The sequence below is a fragment of the Lithobates pipiens genome, unplaced genomic scaffold (genome assembly GCF_037356315.1).
Source record: "Lithobates pipiens isolate NorthernLeopardFrog02 unplaced genomic scaffold, aLitPip1_a1.2 Scaffold_23, whole genome shotgun sequence".
NCBI lineage: Eukaryota > Metazoa > Chordata > Amphibia > Anura > Ranidae > Lithobates > Lithobates pipiens.
The window spans coordinates 148391275-148406436 of record NW_027507785.1 but is presented as its reverse complement, the minus strand read 5'-3'; the positions used below and the strand labels follow the sequence as shown (position 1 = coordinate 148406436).

The 15162-nt window shown below is 46.9% G+C and overlaps 1 protein-coding gene across 10 annotated transcripts in view; it reads right to left on the bottom strand.

The window, feature by feature from the left end:
* Positions 1-15162, bottom strand: part of NOL8 (nucleolar protein 8) — an 828826-nt gene that overhangs the window by 629481 nt on the left and 184183 nt on the right. The gene's annotated exons all lie outside the window — the stretch shown is intronic.

Below are 15162 nucleotides of genomic sequence, written 5' to 3'. Positions count from 1 at the left end.
CTCTTTATGGAGAGATCCGTCAAAAAAGCCAGATCGCTCCTCTGCCCTTAAAAGCATTTTATCACATCATGGTTAGTATCATCAAATGTTTTTCTTTTTTTTAAATGGCTTAGTTTACATCTGGGTTAAACCGAAGTGATGCAAGGTCATCAATTGCGGGTTACTATATCATAGAGCCAAACAAATCGGTCCAGTCCTCGATTTGCTCTGATCAGCCAGCGGAAGCAGCGACTGGTCGATCGGAGCTCCCAGTGTGATAAGAGATCCTGGTAAAAGCAGAAGGCAGATCGAGGAAGGGGGGGACGTCCCATCACGTTGCTTGTAAGGGCAATCCAGCGGCATCATCCTGGTATAACCACTTAAAGTCTGGCGAAGTGGATTAAGTTCAGGAGACCCTGCTACAGGATGCATTTTCTGTCCATATACTTATAGCTTTTGCGAGTACTTTTATGCACCTTTTATTAATAAACGGTGTCTAAGATAATTAACTAGGCCAGTGTATTATTTTTAGTTTAGTTCTTTTGGTTTAAAATCATAGATTTTCTTTAAGTGAAGAGGGCTACAAAGCTGGGAGTGGACTAAGGCATGATGCTTTAAGGTGAAAAACCTTCTGTAGTGCAGCTGCCCTCCAAACGTCCCCCTTTTACTTACCTGAACCCAATCGTTCCAGCAATTGGGTCGAGCACAGCAGCTCCAGCTGCTGTCTCGGGTAAACATTGGATAGATGGCAGCAGGAGCCATTGGCACCCGCTGCTGTCAATCAAATCCAGAGACACCGGAACCGGGGCGGCGCCGAGTCCTGCTGTGTCAGACGCAGCAGGACTCGGGAGCTCGCCCGCACAAGTGCCCCCATGGAAAGCGGCTCTCTTTGGGGGCACTCAAGAAAAGGAGAAGTCAGGAGCACTGCTGAGAGACCCCAGGAGGAGGATCAGGGCTGCTCTGTGTAAAACCCTTGCAGAACATGTTTATGGTTTAAAAAAAAAAAAAAACAAAAAAAAAAAAAAAACCTTTCCACATCCATGCTTAAAGGGGTTGTAGTTTCTTGTTTACTATATTAGGCTGATACATCTATCTCACCAATGTTGATTTTCTCTGCTGAAAGTAAAAAGTCAGTTAAATATCTGAAGCTGCCCTTCAGCCATGAAACCAAATGGCACATGACAAAAAATTTCCAGTGCTGAAGCAACTAGAAAAAATGGAGCTTAGACAAAACAGACAGACACTGCAATATACAAGACCATGTTCAGGATAATGAACTGTGTATGTCTGGTAAGCCTCTTATAAAAACAGTCAGAACCAAACGAGGCCCTTGGGTTTGTCAAAATCAAAAGTAGAACTACTGGGTTCAAAATTGCAACAATGGTGTTTGTCATTACCAGTAAAAAGACCTGTCTTTTAACCCTGGCCCTGTGCTCCCATTTTGAACACTCAGTTGGGCAGACCATTTTTGCAATTTTTCCTTTGCTTTTTACATTTTTCACTTATAGCTTTCAACGTTTGTAAAAGACCCTCCCAAACCATATATTTTCTGAAAGCACATGACCAGTAAAATAAAAAGAAGGTGCTACTGATTTACAAGGTCCCACAATATTTATACAAATGTTTATCAAAACAATATCTTTGCTAAAGATCCACTAAAATCATGATTAGCAGATAAATGCATAGCAAAATTTTACAAAATTCCTACTAAATATAAACGCTTAACCTGTACAGAGTTAATAAATAACAAATATTTGTAGCTTTAACATTGTGCCTTTTTGCAAAATGGTGAAAATCGAATGTATGCAAAAATGTAAATTCTCAAAAAAAAATCTGAATTTTCATTTTTCACTTTCCGGAATTTGTAAAAGACCCCCCAAACCATAGTTTTTCTGAAAGCATAAGACCTCTGGAATAAAAAGAAGGTTCTACAGATTATTTAGACCCAACAGTATATGCGCAAATGTTTATCAAAACAAATTTTTTGCTATAAAATACACTAAAATCATTATTGGCAGATAAAAACACGGCAAATTTGACAAAGTTCCTGCTAAATTCCAACTAAAAATAAAAGCTTAACCTGTATGGAGTTAATACATATACAATATTTACATTGCGCCATATTGCAGAATGGTTAAAATCGAACGTACGCAAAAATGTAAATATACAAATTTCATAGTTTACTTGTTTATTTCATAGTATTTACTTCTGCGGATGTTTAATGGCCATTACTGCAGTCTTATCAGCTGAAGCTGATAAGTCTGACAAAGGGAAACAAGTTTAGACTGTATGTCATGTCACATGATGTGTAGGAGGAAGCTCTGAGTGATTAGCAGAGTTCAGTGTTGTGCCTTAGGAAGTTATGATAACATATAGATAAGACAGAGAGTGTGCCTTAAATCAGGGGAGATCTGGGCATGCTCAGTGACTTCATTCTACAGAACAAGGATTACAACAATACTAAGTAAGGAGATATCTACAAGCAGTGTTCATTAGGGTTTTTTATGCTGATTTACAAGGGACAAAGTTGTGGGGGAGGGTTTACAACCACTTTAAAGAGGAAGTAAACCCTTCCAAACAACTTGGACCTATAGGTAAGCCTAGATTAAGGCTTACCTGTAGGTCCAAGCAATATCTCCTAAACCTATATGGTTTAGGAGATATTTGCCCGAAAATGGGCACCGCTGTCTACGGCGCATGCGCCGTAGACAGCGGCACGCAGGCGCACTAAATGCAGCAAATCCAAGAATGGATTTGCCTAATTTGTCGACTCCCGTGCGCATGCGCGGGAGTGACGTCATCGCGGCTTCGCCGTATGGCAGCGGCGGAGCTGCGAGACGCGACGCCCGTGCGCATGCGCGGGAGTGACGTCATCGCGGTTGCGCCGCTGTGATTCGTCGGAGCTGCGAGACGCCACAAGCAACATGGATGCGGCGGACTACAGGGGACAGCGGCGACTTCGCTGGCTCCTGTGTCAGGTAAGTGACACATAATGAGCTACTATGCGATGCATAGTAGTCCATTATGCTTTACCTTTGCAGGGAAAAAAAGAGGAAGTAAACCCATCAGGGTTTACTTCCTCTTTAAAGGCAGTGCAATATTTGTGGCATACTAAAGTGTAAAGCTATGGGGGGGGGGGGGGGGCACGTTTACCCACACAGTTATGCACAGGGTATTTCATGCATCCCTGTACAGGCAGTTTCATTTATGTCAATTGGGATGCAAGGGCTGCACAGGCAAAGCTGATGTTCCCAATCTGACATCTATGTGGGTGTGGGTACATGACCCACAATAATGTGAGCTCATGGGCATACATGCAGACCTACAAGGATGTAAAATTGGGCGCAAAGGCTGTTTGTGCAGGTGCTGTATTCCAGATGACATCAATGGGACGGCTTGCACGGAGAACCTGTGCGTCCCCATTAAGGTATGCAGTGTATGCCCCTTTCACACAAGCAGACCGATCGAGTCTGTGTCAGTTTTTCAGGCAGGCCCAATTGGACCACACATTGTTCTCCATGGTGAGGCTGACGTAAACGGACAGTACAGTCTGCTAAAAAAAAAAAAAAGACGGATGGGGATTCCATTCCCTATCTATCTAGCAGAGTGATGGCGAACGTTGGCACCCCAGATGTTTTGGAACTACATTTCCCATGATGCTCAACTACACTGCAGAGTGCATGAGCATCATGGGAAATGTAGTTCCAAAACATCTGGGGTGCCAAGGTTCACCATCACTGATCTAGCAGATCGGATGGTGATCGGATGGAATTGAACAGGTGGCCCGTTTACATCCGACCTCCCCATAGAGAACAGCGGCAGTGTCTGTGTCCGCTTTGCATCAGCGAAGCGGACACAGACCTGTCATCCGCCTGCTGAGCGGGGATCAGTAGATCCTCTGAGAAGGCAGATCTGCTTGACAGTCTGCTCCATGTGAAAGGGGTCTTACTAAGAGCGGCCAGTCAGTCCATTAGGGACAACCGCCCCCCCCCCCCCCCCCCCCGAGTGCCGGACTAATACGTTTGAATGAGGTTTTTTTCCTGAGGCTTCTTTTTGTCTGAGGCTCTAATTGGCTTGAAAAAGGTTGGGCTCGGAACACAGAGCATTGCACCCCAAACCCACCCACTTGTGACAATAGCGAATATTCGCTATTGTCTTTCAGGATTTCCACCTCGTCAATCAGGATGGATCTGGTTGGCCGTAAGGAGAATCTGAGGAAACCCTGTGCGGAGAGGGGAGCAGTCACTGTGGAGGGGTGAGTGCAAGCGGACCGGGGGGGGGGGGGGGGGTCTTCCTATGTTTGTGGTTCTTTTTTTATTTTATTTTTGGGTGGGGTGAGATATGAGATATCAGAGGTCTAAACAGACCCCCATATCTTTATTTTTATTTTTTTTTGAGACAGAGAAAGGGACTGTGTCAGGACTGGGATCTCAGCCCTTCCTTCTTTGTGCTCAGCTGTCAGTTAAGCAACTAGTGGTAAATACACTAGGTGGTGCTGTTGCAGAGAGTTTTTTTTTGGCGTGAAAGTCAGTGCTGGGGAGATCGTGCAGTGAGAGGGAGCAGCGTGCAGAGGACCGGAAACCGCCCCCCCCCCCCACCTCCAAGAGCGGCAGCGCTGTGGACGGACCTCCCCCGACCAGATTGGACCCTTCCCCACAACTAAGCAGCAAGTGACACGGGGAACCACAGCAGCAGCAGAGAAGGACATCATGGTGCGGGAGCGGGTGTACTAAGGACAGTTTTCACCCCATGCGGACAGAGAAGGCGGGAGGATATCCAGCGGGACAGGGAGGTGGAAGGCTGACAGAAAGAGGAGGCTGGTAAGTGAAGTGCAGACCAGAGGAGGGACAGGGCAAGGCTGATTAGTGAGTGGAGGCACCGAGGGTGACTGACTGACTGGTAGTGTCAGATTACAAAGGGAGGCTGTGCAGAGGTGACACAGACACAAACACCAAATCCTGACTGACAGTGTATGCGAGTATCTGAGGGTTGGGAGTACCTGAGTGTTGTCCGAGTAGTGTGTATGGATTGTGGTTGCCTGCGCATGCACGTGTATTGTATTGTTGAGTATTAGTGTCAGAAACTAGTCATTAGGTAATTTGGAAAGGTATAATCCCCAAGTAGGAACAATGCCCAGTGGGTGTGGATGCTTCTTGGTGTACATCTTGCGGCAAGTATGCATTCCTTGATCATCTGATCAAGGGAGAATACGGTACATTGTTTCCCTGGAAGCCCAGGTTCTGAATCTAGGTAAGCAACTGTCAGCACTGGAGAAGACTCACCATACTAAAAGAGAGCCGGGAACATACTCCAGCAGGTGCCAGCAGGGGCCAGCAGAGGCCGGTGGAGACAAGGAGGTGCAGGCACAAAAAACAAGTAGATGGGTGACCGTCAGGAAGGATAGAGGGGGAAGGGCCAGGGAGGGCAATCCTGGACTGGATCATCCCAATAAGTACGCTCCATTGAGTGAAATAAATGTGTGTTTGATTCCGTGCAAAGGAAAAATACCAGCAAGGAAAAACAGAAATAAAAGAAAAAGAATCAGGAGAAATGCTGCCTCTACTAATTACACCCACCTGGATGGGGTAACCAAATTTGAAAGAAAATAGTAGATGGCCAGGCCACAATGCTGGAAGGATCTGCTCTTGGTCACCACTTCCGGCTCATGCGGAACCCCACTAAAACATCCCGGATCGGCTAAGCCTAAGGGTGCTACACAGTGGCAAATACTGGGAATGCCTCATAACCCAGGCGGGGTAGAAATTTCTGGTGATTGCAGTCACAATAAGAGCACAGATAAGTCACGTATGCTGTGATCACTTTGGAAAGAGGATTTCAAACCAGCTTCATGATTTCTTATTTCCCCACCAGCACCAAGCACTTTATGAGCACTAATACTGAACTTTAAAAGGAAAATCATCCCTAATTTGGACTTTTATTTGTATTTTTAATTTTATTTTTCACTTCATCAATTTTTACTTTTCAATACTTATATTCTATTCACGTTTGGAACTGATGTTCACCAATATGTTATATGTTTTTCTGCACATAAATGTACTTTTTTGGAACAGAATTATACTAAGCAATTAGGTTTAAGATTTAGGGAAGCATCTGCATAAACCACATTTTAGATCTCAGGTGGATAAATATATTTATATTTTAGATTAGAAAATATTGTATGAATCGCATGAGCAGCGCCACATCTATGCTCCATTGAGTGACATTGGTAAAACGTAGTCAGGAACCAGCACTGCAGGAGCTGAGGGACTCCCCTAGCTGCCAGGGGAAGAACTCCTCCAGTGAGAGTGTGGGGGGGGTGAAGCGAGGGGAAAGGAAAGACAGATTTTGGTGGAAGAGGACTCAATTCTTAGAAGGACAGAGGAGAGTAATCTGTGACAAAGACTCGAAGTGCCGAACTGTGTGCTGTACCGGGCGCTCAGGATTGGCACATCATGGATCTGGTGGACAGATTACTGGGAAGGACTGGGGAAGACACAGTTGTCATGGGTAAAGCGCTGAGCAAACTGTTGGCGCCATATAATACCTGTATAATAATAATAATGGGGCACTTTGGCACCAATGACAAAGTTAGAGCCAGATGTAGTGTCCCAAAGAAAGATTTTAGGGACTTGGGAGCTAAATTTCTGTTGAGTGGGACAGTAAACGTGGTTTTAGACGGAAAACGGGGTAGAGGGTTATACCAGAGGGCAGGAAAAAATAAAATAAAAATTGTTGTAATGAAATAAGATGTGGGTAGAAACAATCTTCTCACTTTGTCAGCTTGAGTTATATAACTCACTATGGAAATTACGCTATGGATTTGTCGCCCGGTGTGTGCGTGTTTTTTTTTTTTATATATGTCTGAGTGTATAGGTTTGTAAATACTTGTGTCTAAAGGATGGTTAGGAAGTATATATGATAGTGGTAAGTAAGAAATAAAAATAAAAATGTAAAAATAGGATTTTTGTACTCACCGGAAAATCCTTTTCTCTCTAATTCACCGACCGACACAGTTCCTCTCTGTAACTAAATGGGTTTGTTAGCCTGCCACTAGAAGAACTAAGCAAAATTGTAACACAATACACAGAATTGTCAGTACTGCCCAGGGGGCGGACCCTGTGCTAACAACCCTCCCTGCTGCCCCAGCAGCTTCAGTACGTCAACAAGCAGTATAAGGTAGAGAAAAGGAGGGGTAGGTGCTGTGTCGGGCGGTGAATTACAGAGAAAAGGATTTTACAGTGAGTACAAAAATCCTATTTTCTCTTGTATTTACCGACCGACACAGCTCCTCTCTGTAACTAAATGGGACGTCCCCAAGCAGTGCCAAACGAGGGGTGGGAAAAAACAGTATTACAACTTCATTCACCATGGCAAGTGGGAACTAGCGAAACTAAGCCCACAAAAAAACAGCAGTGTACATAAAACACACCGCCACATAACCGGATATTCTCAACAGGAGAGATCCCCAACATCGCAACCTTTTGCGGAAGTAATGCAACAGTGAATTAACAGAACAGTACTGCGTTTTTATCGAAAAACCAGGAAAAAAATCTCAATTGCAAAACTTTGCGGCCAAAACAGGCATCAGCCGATGTACTGACGTCAACCTTGTAGAACTCGGTAAACGTATGGATAGATGACCAGGTCGCTGCCTTACACACCTGAGCGACAGACGCTTCAAGGCGTAGGCTTGTACTGCAATCTGTGTGATCCACCTGGAAATGGTGGCCGACGAGACTGCCATACCCTTCTTTGGACCAGCCACCGAAACAAACAGCGAGTCTGACTTCCGAAAGGGAGCTGCGGCAGACAAATACACTTTTAGAGCCCTAACCTCGTCGAGAGCGTGAAGGGCCACCTCTTTGGGGTGCTTCGGCTTAAGACACAATGATGGTAATACAATGTCCTCATTGATATGAAAAGCCGAGACCACCTTCGGTAGAAATGACGGTTGCAGACGCAACACCACCTTATCCCTGTGGATGACCAGATAAGGCGACTTGCAAGACAAGGCTGCCAATTCCGAAACCATCCTGGCCAATGTGATGGCCACTAGAAAGACCACTTTCTGTGAAAGGGTCAACAGAGGAATCTCCCTGATATTCTCAAACGGTGGCTTCTAAAGTGCCAACACCAGGTCCAAATCCCATGGGGGTAACGTTGGAAGCACCGAAGGGACTACATGTCGTACCCCCTGAACAAAGGTACTCACTAATGAGTGAGACGCCAGGGGTCGCTGAAAAAAAAGGGCTGAAATTTGCCCCTTAATGGTGCTCAACACCAATTACTGGTCTACTCCTTGCTGAAAAAAGAGCAGGAGCCTGGATATAGGTCCGTCGGACTTTGTGATTCCAACTATGTTGAGGGTGCGGAAATCTTCATGTGTGAGAAGAAAGGGTGGTATCCGTGCGCTTTTTCTATATCCAGGCTCCTGCTCTTTTTTCAGCAAGGAGTAGACCAGTAATTGGTGTTGAGCACCATTAAGGGGCAAATTTCAGCCCTTTTTTTTTCAGCGACCCCTGGCGTCTCACTCATTAGTGAGTACCTTTCCAAAGGTACTCACTAATGAGTGAGACGCCAGGGGTCGCTGAAAAAAAAAGGGCTGAAATTTGCTCCTTAATGGTGCTCAACACCAATTACTGGTCTACTCCTTGCTGAAAAAAGAGCAGGAGCCTGGATATAGAAAAAGCGCACGGATGCCACCCTTTCTTCTCACACATGAAGATTTCCGCACCCTCAACATAGTTGGAATCACAAAGTCCGACGGACCCCGGTCCTCAGCACCTGGCTCTCAATAGTCATGCCGTTAAAGCCAGCGATGGTAAAGCAGGGTGAATGATTGGACCTTGAGACAAGAGGTCCTCTCGCAGCGGCATTCGCCAGGGCCGCTGAGGCCAATCTGGGGCAGCCAGGATTACTGGAATCCCCTCGGCTTCCACTCTGCGAAGCAGACGTGGCAACATTTTCAGTGGAGGAAAGGCGTAGATCAGCCGGTACTGATCCCACGGAGCCACCAGCGCGTCTGACGCGTCTGCCCGCGGATCTCCTGGACACAAATCTTGGCACCTTCCGATTGAGACGGGAGGCCAATAGATCCACATCAGGTGTGCCCCATTTCAGGCACAGCAGCCTAAATATCGCTGGATGCAATGCCAATTCTCCTGGGTCCAGCATCTGTCGGCTCAGATAGTTCGCCTGCCAATTTTTCACCCCTGGGATGTAAATGGCCGACAGGGCCAGAACGTGTCGCTCTGCCCACCGAAGTATGTGAGCGACCTCCCAAGCAGTGGCTGAGCTTCTTGTCCCCCCTTGGTGATTTATGTACGCCACAGCCGTGGCGTTGTCAGACTGTATCCTGATCGGACGTCCTTCAAGACTCAACGACCATGTGTGGAGGCACAGCACCGCTCTCTATTCGAGCAGATTGATCGGTAACTTGGGTTCTTCCGTCAACCAGAGGCCCTGAGCCGACTGAACGCCCATCACTCCACCCCAGCCGGAAAGGCTGGCGTCCGTTGTGATCACCGTTCATTGGATAGGTAGGAACTACTTTCCTGACCGAATCACTGGGGATCTCAGCCACAATAGCAGGGAGTCTCTGACTGACTCACCTGGATCGAGCGATCCAAGGACAATGGAGATTTGTCCCATTTTGACAAAATCTCTTTCTGCAAGACCCTGGTGTGAAACTGGGCATACGGCACTGCCTCGAAGGCGGCCACCATGAGTCCCAGGACTCGCATGCAAAAGATAGTGACGACCGCTCGCGATTCCACAGCAGTTTTATCGTGGCTCTGAGGGTCTGAACTTTGTCTGAAGGGAGAAAGACTCTCACTCCCTTGGGGTCCAGCAGCAAGCCTAGGTACTCCAGATGCTGGGTCAGTACAACCACCAACTTCTTTAGGTTCAACAGCCTCCAAAATTCTTGCAAAGTCTGCATGGTGGTCTACATGGTGATCGCAACATCCTCTAACTCTGAGGTGGAAGATGCTCTCGGGAGGAGTTCGTCTAGGTATCCCATGATCGCGATCCTGCTTTGTCGCAGCAACACCAAAACAGGAGCAAATACCTTGGTAAAGACTCGGGGGGCTGATGCCAGGCCAAATGATAGAGCCACAAACTGATAATGGGCTTCCCCAACTGCAAAAACGCAGAAACTTTTGATGTCGCAGACATATGGGTATGTGCAGGTACGCATCCTGGATGTCTGCGGACGCCAGGGAGTCCCCTTGATGGAGTGCAGCGACTACCGAACAAACGGATTCCATTCTGAACCTCTGCACTTTTACAAAGTGACTGAGCGCTTTTAAGTCCAAAATTGGACGTACCCATTCCTTCTTGGGGACCACAAACAGATTTGAGTAGAATCCCTGGAAGCGTTCCGATTGCGGAACTGGTACAATCACCCCTTGACTCAGCCAGTCCCCTACCACCCCCAATAGAGCCCCACGGTGAACCGGGGACGCGGGTATGCTGGAGAGGAAGAATCTGTTTGGCAGCCAAGAGAGAAATTCTATCTTGTAGCCCGTGGAAATCAGATTGCAGGCCCATTGGTCGAATAACCGGGAAGACCACCGGGCTGCAAACTCCTGAAGGTGACCCCCCACCCGAGACATGGGTGGGGGCAAACCTTCATGCGGTAGCACTTTTTGTCGCAGGCTTGCTAGGCTTGCGATGCCAAAGACACTTGCCTCCGTCCGTGGGCGTCCTGTCTGGTTGGGAACGCTTCGCCAAAGCCCTGGTCGGGCGAAAAAGCCGTTTATGAGTGGAAAAGGAGGGTCCTTGCTTGCGGCGTGGTTCCTTAGGCTTCCTGGCTTGTCGGAGTAAGGTACTCTTACCACCGGTGGCATTTTTAATAATGTCATCTAATGAGGCTCCAAAGAGCCGGTCGCCAAGGAAGGGAAGATCCGTCAGGGCTTTCTTGGATGCCTAATCAGCAGACCAGCATTTCAACCAAATCAGTTGCCTTAGCACCACAGCTGACACTGAAGCCCTGGATAACAAGGGGAGGGTATCCAGGGACGCGTCTCACAAAACGAACTTGAGGCCTTGCACTAGTTGGTCCGCCAATTCTACGCAGACAGACAAAGCCTTTTGCTCTCCCAATATACGGTGAAAAATTTCGCCCACTCAGTCAGTGTCTGTGACACAAGTGCAGATGCCAGTACTGGTCATATGGCAGACCCCACAACCGTAAACAAGGAGCGAGCCACTGCCTCAGCCTTCCTGTCCATGGGATCCTTGAATGCAGGAATCCCCTCTACCGGGATCGTGGTTACTTTATTTAACCTGGATACTGGGGGGTCCACAACCAGAGGAGCCGACCATTTCTTGAGAAGGCTTTCCTCAAATGGGTAACGCACCGCCATGTTTTTGGGGACCGAAAAAGTCCTTTGCGGCCGACCCCATTCCCTGTAGATGAACTTGCCAAAATAAGTCAAATACGGGAACACCTTAGGTGAATGTGCTGGCTTGCGGGACCCAAAGGGGACTGATACATCAGCAGAGGGATCCGCTGGCTCCTGGATCTTCAGGGTATAACGCACAGCTGTGATAAGTGCTCCAAACAGTGCCAGAGGGAATCATCCTCACTGTCCGAATGGTCCTGGTCAGCCTCGTCTAATAGGTCAGTGCAGGGGTCACCAGCCGCAGCAGGGCCCGAGTCTGCATCAGAGCTCTCCCCCGAGGACGGGGGGGCAGGGGCCTTTTTAGCGCACCTTTCCTTCCACGCACCGCCTCTATTTTTGCAACAAATGAGTTAAGGACCGCCGTCAGGGTTGCAATAGCCTAGATTTAGCGGGAAGAAACACCAGCATCTGAAGCCATGCTGACCCTACCCTGTCTGCCACCTGAAAGGGGACTTAGGAAAGTGAAGGTCCCACCCTCCTGCTGTCGCTGGCTGAGGGGGCTCCTAGCGCCAGACTCACCACCCTGAGGCATTCTGTGAAGGTTACTAGCCGTGCTTGCAGTCCCCAGAAGGTTACCCAAGTGCAGAGTGAAGAAGCTGTGTCGGCAGCAGCAGTAGAGAAGATCAGTGAAATGATCTGCAGAGCTTGCACCAGCGTTCAGGGAATGGCCGCCCAGCGTCCTGTATTACACAGGAAACAGAATGTGATAGCACATGGCATGCTGTCACTACAGAGCTGCGGTGAAAAAGAGCGCTCGGGCCTCAAGAAAATGGCCGCCAATGATCTGAATAGGAAAACCTTACACAAAATGGCCGCTGAAGCTCACAAGGGGAACCTGCTCTGCCCCCATCCAAACAAGAGAAGACGAGAGTCACCCACAGAACAGTGCTGCCCCAACCAGCAAAATACCTCCACAGGCACCTCTTTTGGACCCCCCACACTGGAACCAGGACCATCGCTAACCGCACAGACCCCATACAGGTGAGAGACCCAGCTATCCCCTGTACACACACCGCCAGCAGACATATGCAGCCATCCCCCGGGGGGGGGTAAGATATGGACGTGGGAGAGAAGAGAAGGTGGGGAGTTGGACCCCGAATCGACCTCCCAGGGAATGCCCAGCTGCTCAACCCCCCGAAGCAGGGAGAGCTGTACTTACCAGTCCTGAAGAGCTGGGAGACATTCCATCACCCACTCCTGCGCAGTTACAGGGTGGCTGCTGGCCTCAGTATACTGTGATCCAGACATCAGTAGCCCGGTCACATGTATACCCCAGAGCATTGAAGCTCACCGACCACCTCTGGAGCTGAGGTATGTCGTGGCCTGCCGAGCCGTAGCTGCGAATTGCACAAGCTCAATGGCCGGACTGGGGGGACTACAAGGATAACAACCAGCTTGTCACCCAGCCGGCACTTGATAGAAGATCGCAGGATCATTCATCTTGCGCAAAAGCATAAGTCCTGCATCAAAAAAAAAAAAAAAAAAAAAAATGGGCCGAAGGGCCCACAGGGTTCCTAGGTCACTCTCCTTCACTAGAAAAAATAAAACTGAAGCTGCTGGGGCAGCAGGGAGGGTTGTTAGCACAGGGTCCGCCCCCTGGCAATTCTGTGTATTGTGTTACAATTTTGCCTAGTTCTCCTAGTGGCAGGCTAACAAACCCATTTACTTAAAGAGAGGAGCTGTGTCGATCAGTGAATATAAGAGAAAAGATGTTTTGCATGGATCAATCGAAATAAATAGGAAAATGAGGAAAGGACATATTAGCGTTGTAAGGAAACAAAATTGTAAAATATATACTGATGCTGTAACTTGGTCTGTTATAACTTGGTCTGCTATATTGAAATATGTCAAATAAAGAAATGAAAAAGAAAAAAAAAGAAAAAAGCACACCGAGGGTAAAGCAAAATCCATGACCTGTAAAAATTTGAATAAATGTTTTTTTATTACTATAATACTGTAGTAAAGTTTATTTACCAAAAAAAAAAAATGTGGAAAAAGGCCCTCCAAGGTAGTATTCTCAGGAATACTTCTGGTGTGGCTCAAGGTACCAGTAAGGCAGAGGGAGATTAAACAAGTAAAGTAAACAAGTGGCTGAGGGGCTGGTGTACTAAGGAGGGGGTTTGGGGTCCTGTAGAACTGGGCCAACTTCTCAGTCGCTCATCAATTCTATAGAGGGGACGGACTGCACCTAAATAAGGACTAAATAAGGACTAAATAAGAACCCGATGCAAGTATAGTAATAGGTCCTATTTGCAATCTCAGAACACCCAATAAGAGGACAGTATGTGACGGGTCTAAACTACTTGGCATGTTTACCAATGCCAGGCGCCTGGCGGACAAGATGAGTGAACTAGAGATACTGTTGAACAAGGAGGATTTAGATTTTGTGTGAATTTCAGAGACCTGGTTCAACAGCTCTCATGATTGGCTGGCAAACATTCAAGGGTATTCCCTTTATCACAGGGATAGTGAGGGTAAAAAAAGGGAGGGGTATGCCTATATATCAAGAATGAACAAGTGAATGTGAGACATCAATAAGAGAGCTAGGGAGGAGGTGGAATCCTTATGGGTAGAGCTCTAAAAGGTACAAAGCTAAGGGGAAAATGCTGGGATAGGTCCCCTAACCTGAGGGAGGAGGGGGGGAGATGGACGCCCTATCACAATTTGGATTAGCAGCAAGGATGGGAAGTATTATCATAATGGGGGATTTTAATTATCTAGACATAAACTGGGCGGAGGGAAACACGCATTCGTCTAAGGCTCGCTAGTTCCTAAATGTCTTGCAGGACAATTTCATGGGCCAGATGGTAGACGCACCAACTAGAAGCGAGGTGATACTAGATCTACTGATTACCAACACCTGATCATGGATGCAGAAATACAGTGCAATTTAAGAAACAGCGATTTACAGGTCAATTGGCTTCAGTATAAATCATATAAATAGGAAACACAAGGGGAAAATGGACACTGAATTTCAAAAAAAGCCAACTTCCCTAAACTACGAACCTTGCTAGAAGTTATAAATTGGGATAAAATCTTAGAAACACACATGGAGGAGAGATGGGTTTGCTTTAAGAGCATAATAAATAATGGCATTAGCCAGTGCATTCCATTGGGAAATAAATTTAAAAGAGTCGGATGGCTTAACTCCAATGTAAAAATGCATATAAAAGCAATGGAGGCCTTCAAAAAAATACAAGGATCATCAGCGTTCAGACTTTACAAAGAATGCAACAAGATATATAAGAGTGCAATTAGGGCAGCTAAGATAGAACACGACAGACACAGAGGAGAGCAAAAAAAAATAAAAAATCAAGAAATTCTTTAAGTATATAAACAATAAAAAAAAAGGGAGGCCAGACCATATTGGCCCCATAAAGTATGAACAACGACATCTGGTTACAAAGGATGGGGAGAAGGTGAAGGTATTGAGTTTCCTCATCTCCTCAGGCTTCACGAGGGAATCGGGGGGGGGGGGGGGGGCTTCAGTAACCAAAACTGTACTCATGACACATTACAGAAAGCACCCTCAGGGCTAACAGAGGACAGAAATAGACTTGGGAGACTTAACATTAAAGTGGAGTTCCACCCCTCAAAAAAAAAAAAAAAAAAATTGACGTGTTTAAAAGAAAAGAAAAAAATTGGAGAATTTTTTTTTTCTAAATGCCTGTTGCTAGGGGGTCCCTCATAGTCTGCCTCCAGCACCTGGGTTCCTGGCGTCATTTCCCTCAGCGCAGGAAGGGAGATCGCCTCCCCCCTCTTGTCAATCATCTGG